Genomic DNA, 7597 nt, shown 5'->3' on the forward strand with positions numbered 1-7597 from the left:
GGAGACAGTAAATCATTTGTTTGCAGTGATTGATTGTAGAAATCTAAATAAAAGTCAGCAAAAGAAAGAGCCTTGTTTACACGTTGGCCTCAACTATTCTCTTCCTCTCTAGTGATGCCTCGCAACAGTTGGGATTCTTCTGACGTGTACTGTTCACTGCCATCTCTTTAACAATCAGAACCGAAGATTATCTTGAATATCATTTCCTTTAAAAGCTCTGTTTGGTTCTTTAGTTCGTGAGTGTCATTTGCAACAGAGGTGGAAAAGGATAGAAGGGATTCTGCAGATGCTGGAAATCGAGAGTAACACACGTAAAATTCTGGAGGAGAGGAATAAACTGTTGATGTTTCAGGTTGAGACTTTTCATTAGGACTGGAAAGGAAGGGAGAAGATTCCTCTTTTGGCTTCTTCTTGAGGCGGTAAAGGACATTTGGATTTTCATTGTGACCCGTGGTACATAGCTGAAGGTAAACAAACTGGTCAGTGTCCAGTAACAGTAACCCGATTACCAGCGGACTACTCAAGCAGAACCCCACACTGGAAATAAGTGAAGCACATTTTAAAACCTATGAGGCCTTTGCAGAAACAGATTCCGCATCTGCTGTGACCAATGGCATGTGCAGCCGCAGCTTCTCTATTGTTCCCTCTGGATTAAGTCAAGACATGTCATAAAGCCTATTGAGTCTGCCCGAAGGCACACCCTTATTTACTAAGGTAGTACCTTAATGTGGTAAGTATTGAACTGGCTAAGTCACAGACCTTAGAAAACGGCCAAACTGGCCTGTGTTGAATAGCATAAGCAGAAATTTGCTTCCGTGTTTATTCTGTGACCGCAGCAACCACCATCAGGGAGATCCACTGCAATAAGTTACCAAAGCTGTTCAGCTGCAGTTCAAAACTTACCTCAGCCCGTGAGAGCACTATTCGCATCCAAGTTACTTCCAATGCAACAGCATGATCTGTATCTGTATTAACTATCTCCTCATCATCACTCAGTCAGATTGCTGGATCAATCCAAAACACACGAAGTGCTGGAAATCCAGAGTAACACACACAAAACGCTGGAGAAACTCCGCAGGTCAGGCAGCATCTACGGAGAGGAATGATCAGTCGACGTTTCAGCCAAGACCCTTCGTCAGGACTGGAAAGTAAGGGGAAAGAAGCCAGAATAAGGTGGGTTAGGAGAAGGGGTACGCACTGGCAAGTAATAGCTGAAACCAGTGAGGGGAAAGATAAGTGGGTGGGAGTAGGGAGGATGAAGTAAGAAGCTGGGATGTGATAGGTGGAAGGAGTAAAGGGCTGGCAAAGAAGGAATTTGATAGGAGAGGAGAGTTGACCATGGGAGAAAGGGAAAGTGGAGGAGCACCAGAGGGAGGTGACCATGGAAAAGAGAGGAGGAGAGGGGAGAAATTACTGGAAGTCAGAGATATCTATGTTCATACCATCAGCTTGGAGGTTATCCAGATGGAATCTGAGGTGTTCTTCCAACCGGACAGTGGCCTCATCACGGCAGTAGAGGAGGCCAAGGACTGACATGTCTGAATAACAATGGAAAGTAGAATTAAAATGGGTGGCCACCAGCAAAACCCACCATTTATGTCCGTCTGAGTGAAGATAATGAACAAAGCAGTCCCCTGATTAAATCAGGTCTCACCAATGTAGACGAGGCCGCACTGGTAGCACCAGATACAATAGATCACCTTGAAAGACCCACAGGTGATGTGTTGCCTCACCTAGAAGGACTGTTTGGGGCCCTGCATGCTGATGAGGGAGTAGGGACAGTTGTAACCTTTATCACATTTGCAATCTTAGAGTGTTATAGTGTGTTAACAGCACATTGACTGCTATGGTACTGTGGCTCAAAATATTGGCCCATTAGCACAAGTAGAGATGGCTATGGATATATTGGTCTTGCCAGTGTAGCCATACTCTCAGAATTTGTGCCTTTAAAGAGGTTTTCCCAGTTACTGATTGCTAGCCACCTACAAACCTGTCTCAGGTCATCTATTGCAAAAACTGTCATCCACTCCTGTACTATCTACTTGTGGTTATCCAAAGCTCTGCTGCTCACCTTCTCATTCTGTCTACAGCAGCTGACCTATACCAGATCCCAAATAAGTAACACTTCAGTTTCAAAATTACCACTCTTTTAGCATCTCCAGTCTTTTCCACCCTTATCTCAATAACCTCCTCTATTGGTATAGCCTTTGCATTATTAATTCTCCTCCAATTCTGGCATCTTGAACCCCCCTCAGTTCAGTTGTTGCTCCATTGGCTACTATGCAGCACCAGGCTCTGGAATTCCCTTCAGATACTTCTCTACTTCTCTTTCCTAGCTTTACTATGCAATGGTAGTCTCGCAGTGTCAAACTCCAAGGGGCCATCGTTGACCAGTACTCACTGAGGCTTCAAGAGCAGGGCAGTTGCAAACATCTCACTCCCTGATACCCCAAAGCCATTCCCACTCACTACAAGGTACAAATCAGGAGTGCACTGGAATACTTTACACTTACTTCAATGAGTTCTCTATACTACTGCCACAAAGCTACAAAGTTCACCACACATGTCACTGATAACAAACCTGATTATGATTCTGAGTGTAGCTCCAACAACATACAAAAGATTGAAATCATCGAGGACAGAGTAGCCTGTTTAATTAATTACCCCACTATCCCTCTTTGTTCAGCCCTTTCCCACCTACATTTGTGACACTTCTCGTGCTCTTGATTTCCACGCTAACTTTCAATTCCCCGGCCCTGACCACCCGGTGTTCACCATTGGTGTCCAGTTCCTATATACTTCACTCCCCCATCAACAAGGCCTTAAAAACTCTTTGTTTCTTTCTCAATAAAGGAACCAGCCAGGTCCACTCCACCACCACCCTGCTCCATCTGGCAGAACTGGTCCTCACCCTCTACAATTGTCCCCTCAGCTCCTCTCACTTTCTCCAGACTTGAGGGCGAGCCATGGGCACTCGCATGGGCCCCAGCTATGCCTGTCTCTTCATTGACTACGTAGAACAGTCCATGTTCCAAGCTTTCCCCGGTAATGTGGCCCATCTCTTCATCTGCTGGTTCATGCACCGATGCTTAGCTTGTCAATTTCATCAACGTTGCCTCTAACTTCCATCCTCACCTTAAATTCATTGAGTCCATTTCTGACACCTCCCTCCACTTTTTCAAGCTCATTGTCTCCATCTCTGGAGACAAACTGTGGACCAACATCTTTTATAAACCAACCAATTCCCAAGGCTACCTTGACTATACCTCTTCCTACCCTCTCATCAGTAAAAATGCTAATCCCTTTTCTCAGTTCCTTGTCTCTGCCACATCTGTTCCTAGGATGAGGGTTTCCTTTCCAGGACATCAGAAATATCCTTATTCTTCAAAGAATGGTGTTTCCTTTCCTTCATCATTGAGCTGCCCTCATCCTCCATTTTCTGAACACCCACACTCACCCCATTTTCCCATCGCCTTGACAGATATAGAGTTCCTCTTGTCCTTACCTACCATCCCATGAGCCTCTGCATCCAACATATCATTCCCCACAACTTCTGTCATCTCCAAAGGGATCCTACCTCCAAACGCATCTTTACCTCCCCCCCTCCATTTTCTGTAGGAATTGCTCCCCCCACGATTCCCTTGTCCATTTATTCCTCCCCGGTAATCTCAATCCCAGCACTTAGCCCAGCAAGCAGCCTAAGTGGTACACCTGCCCATTCACCTCCGCTCAGGGCCACAGACAGTGAGGCAAATGAGGCAACACTTCACCTGAAAATCTGCTGGCGTTCTTTATTGTGTCCGGTGTTCCCGATGGGGCCTCCTCTACAATGGTGAGACCTGTCATATATTGGGGGACCGCTCCGTCAAGCACCTCCATTTGAAGGCACTTCCCGGAACTTCCCCATGGTCAAACATTATAATTTCCACTTCCATTCCTATTCCCATTCCAACATGTTGGTCCATAGCCTCTTCTTGTGCCAAAATTAGGCTACCCTCGGGGTCGAGCAACAACATCTTATGTTCCGACTGGGTAGCCTCCAACCTGATGGCATGAAATTCCATTTCTCCTAACAGTAAAAGAAATGTTCCCTCCCCCTTCCCTCCTTTTTATTCTGCACTTTGGCCTCTTACCTCTTCTCACCCACCTATCACCTCCCCCTGAGTCCCCTCCTCCTTCCCTTTCTCCTATGGTTCACTCTGCCTTTAATACCATCATTCCAAATAAACAGAGTTCTAAACTCTGAAACCTGGGCCTTAGCACTCAGATCTGCAGCAAGCTCTTCAACTTCCTCACAGACAGGACCCAGGCTGTAAAAATAGGGGACAAGCTCTTCTCTGCAATCACTCTGAGCACCGGTGCCCCACAAGGCTGTGTACTCAGCCCCCTGCTGTACTCACTGTACACCCATGATTGTGTAGCCAAGTTTCCATCGAACTCAATATTTAAGTTTGCAGATGACACAACAATTGTAGGCCGTATCTCAGGTAATGATGAGTTTGAATACAGAGAGGAAATTAAGAACCTGGTGGCATGGTGTGAAGACAATAACCTATCCCTCAACGTCAGCGAGACGAAGGAATTGGTTGTTGACTTCAGAAGGAGTAGCGGACCGCACGACCCAATTTACATCGGTGGTGCACAAGTGGAACAGGTCAAAAGCTTTAAGTTAATATTACACACAGTAATATTGTGTGTGTGTGCTGCACTAGTTCAAGAAACTGGCTCACTACCATCTTGTCAAGAACAGTCATTAATAGGTAGTAGGCCCTGTAATTAATGATCACATTTGAAAACGTCACTCTGACTACAGCAGGGACAACCATTTAATTCCACTACCCATTCCCATTCTGACATGTTGGCCCGTGGTCCCCTCTCCTGCCACAGTGAGGGCACACTCAGGTTGGAGGAGCAACACCTCGTGTTCCATTCGAGTAGTCTCCAATCTAACAGCATGAACATTGATTTCTTTAACTTCCAGAACCTTCTACCCCCTCCAACTTCTCTCCTTTTCCATTCCGCATTCCAGCTCCCCTCCTCCTTCCCTTTCTCCCATGTCCACCCATCAGATTCCTTCCTCTTCTGTGATTTACCTTTCCCACCTATCACCTCCACACTTCTCACTTACTACTCAATCCCCACCCACCTACCTTCTCCCTCACCTGGGTTCACCTATCTCCCACCTAATTATTCTTCTTCCCTCCTTTCTAGTCCCGATGAAGGGTCTCAGCCCAAAATGTTGACTTTTTATTCCTTTCCATAGATGCTGCCTGGCCTGCTGAGTTCCTCCAGCATTTTGCCTGTATCAGTGGAAGTGAAAACCTCTTTACTGGGCCCACATCTCTGAAGGTCTATCCTGGGCCCAACATATTGATGCAATGAGAAAGAAAGCACACCAGCAGCTAAACTTCATTAGGAGTCTAAAGAAATTTGGTATGTCATTGTTAGATACATAGGTCATGACCGAAGACAAAAATGGCTGGAAGCGCTTCGCAGTATAGTGCAAGGGTGTTTATTAAGTGTGCCAAAAATCAAACTTACAAAAATTAGTGAAAATAGTGAAAAGAAAACTGCCAATATTTACAAAAAGATACTTACCAGAAAGCACAATAATAGCTCCATACTATTTGTCCGGTTTGGACTCCTCACAGCCCCTATCTCTCTCTCTCTCCCACTGAGAGTGATCTGCCCCTTTTTTTAGGCACCAGGACATTCCATCTTTAATTACCAACAAAATTGATTTAAGCCTACACATGAATTAGAATATGATGCTCCCCACAATGTAGTTACAATCATTTTACAATATAAACAGAAGAATCTACCAGTCTACAAACAATATAGACACATTTACACATCCACATTACTAAAGAAATTGAACACTTCATAGTGTATGGTGGGAAAGACACCATAAAGCCAACCCTTTAGGACCCATTAATAGAATGTACTGGGGGAAGACATTGAAGAGCGCACACTCAGCGCGAAGACAAGGCAATGTTTGTGTAAATTTGCTTGTGTTAGGAGTGCGTCTATCGAGCACTCTTCTTCACAGTCATCAAAGGTTCAAGCAGGTTTTTACCGTATCATTGTGAGCATTATGACTGGATGCATCATCACCTGGTTTGGAGGCTCCAATGCACATGGGTCAGAAAACATTACAGAGGGTTGTACACTCGGCCAGTTCCATCAAGGGGAATGGCCTCCCTGGCATTGAGGACATCTTCCAAAGTCAACGTCTCAGGCAGATGGCTCTGTCTCTGAGGACCCCCGTCACCCAGGACATCCCTCTTCTCATCTCTACCTTCAGGAAGGAGGTAGAGGAGCCTGAAGACACACACTCAATGTTTTAGGGCCAGCTTTCCCCCTTCCACCATCAGATTTCTGAACAGACCATAAACCCATAGACACTACCCTAACATATTGTTCGCCTTTTGATGTACTTATTTATTTTTATTACATTCCTTATTGTAGTTTATAACAATTCGTATACATTTCAATGTACTGCTGCTGCAAAACAACAAATTTCACAACATATGGAGGGTTGTGTTCTGAGTACAGGTCGGTGGGACTAGGTGAGAGTAGGGGTTCGGCACGGACTAGAAGGGCCGAGATGGCCTGTTTCCGTGCTGTAATTGTTATATGGTTATATGTCAGTGATAATAAACCTGATTCTGATTCATCTTACACTATCATCTCTTTTCATTATACTTTCTTCCCTGGTCTCCACCCTGTTGTTCATCTTCCTTCTTCACTGTATAACCTGTATACATCACCATGACACTTTTTGGTTCTGATGAATGGTCATTGACCTGAACCATTAACTCCACTTTTCCCCCTCCACACTTGCTGCATGTACATTCCCAGCATGTTCTGGTTCCATGTCCGATAAATGAAGACCCGCACTGCCCACTGGGAAACATTTTCTGCTCAACAACTCTAACTGTGGCTAGAAAATTCATTGGAAATAATCTTCTGCCTCCTTAACTTCCTGAAGAAACTCTCCGGCACGCTTACTATTGTCCCTTGGTAACAAGACGACTCAGCTGGTTCAGAATCAGAATCAGGTTTATTATCACTGGCATATGTCTCGTGTGGGCACGTGGCCAAGTGGTTAAGGCATTGGACTAGTGACCTGAAGGTCGTGAATTCAAGCCCCAGCCGAGGGAACGTGTTGTGTCCTTGAGCAAGGTACTTAATCACACATTGCTCTGCGATGACACTGGTGCCAAGCTGTATGGGTCTTAATGCCCTTCCCTTGGACAACACTGGTGTCGTGGAGAGGGGAGACTTACAGCATGGGCAACTGCTGGTCTTCCATACAACCCTGCCCAGGCCTGCGCCCTGGAGAGTAAAGACTTTCCAGGCGCAGATCCATGGTCTCGCAAAACTAATGGATGCCTTTACTTTATGTCTTGAAATGTGTTAACTTAGCAGCAGCAGTGCAATGCAATAGTGATAATGTAGGAAAAGCTGTGAAGTACTGTAAGTATATATAATATATCAAATAGTTAAATAAGCAGTACAAAAATATAAATAATGGAAGTAGTGAGTTAGTGTTTGTGGGTTCAGTGCCCATTCAGAAATCGGATGGGACGAGGGA

This window comes from Mobula hypostoma, chromosome 10, assembly GCF_963921235.1.
Source record: "Mobula hypostoma chromosome 10, sMobHyp1.1, whole genome shotgun sequence".
Classification (NCBI taxonomy): domain Eukaryota; kingdom Metazoa; phylum Chordata; class Chondrichthyes; order Myliobatiformes; family Myliobatidae; genus Mobula; species Mobula hypostoma.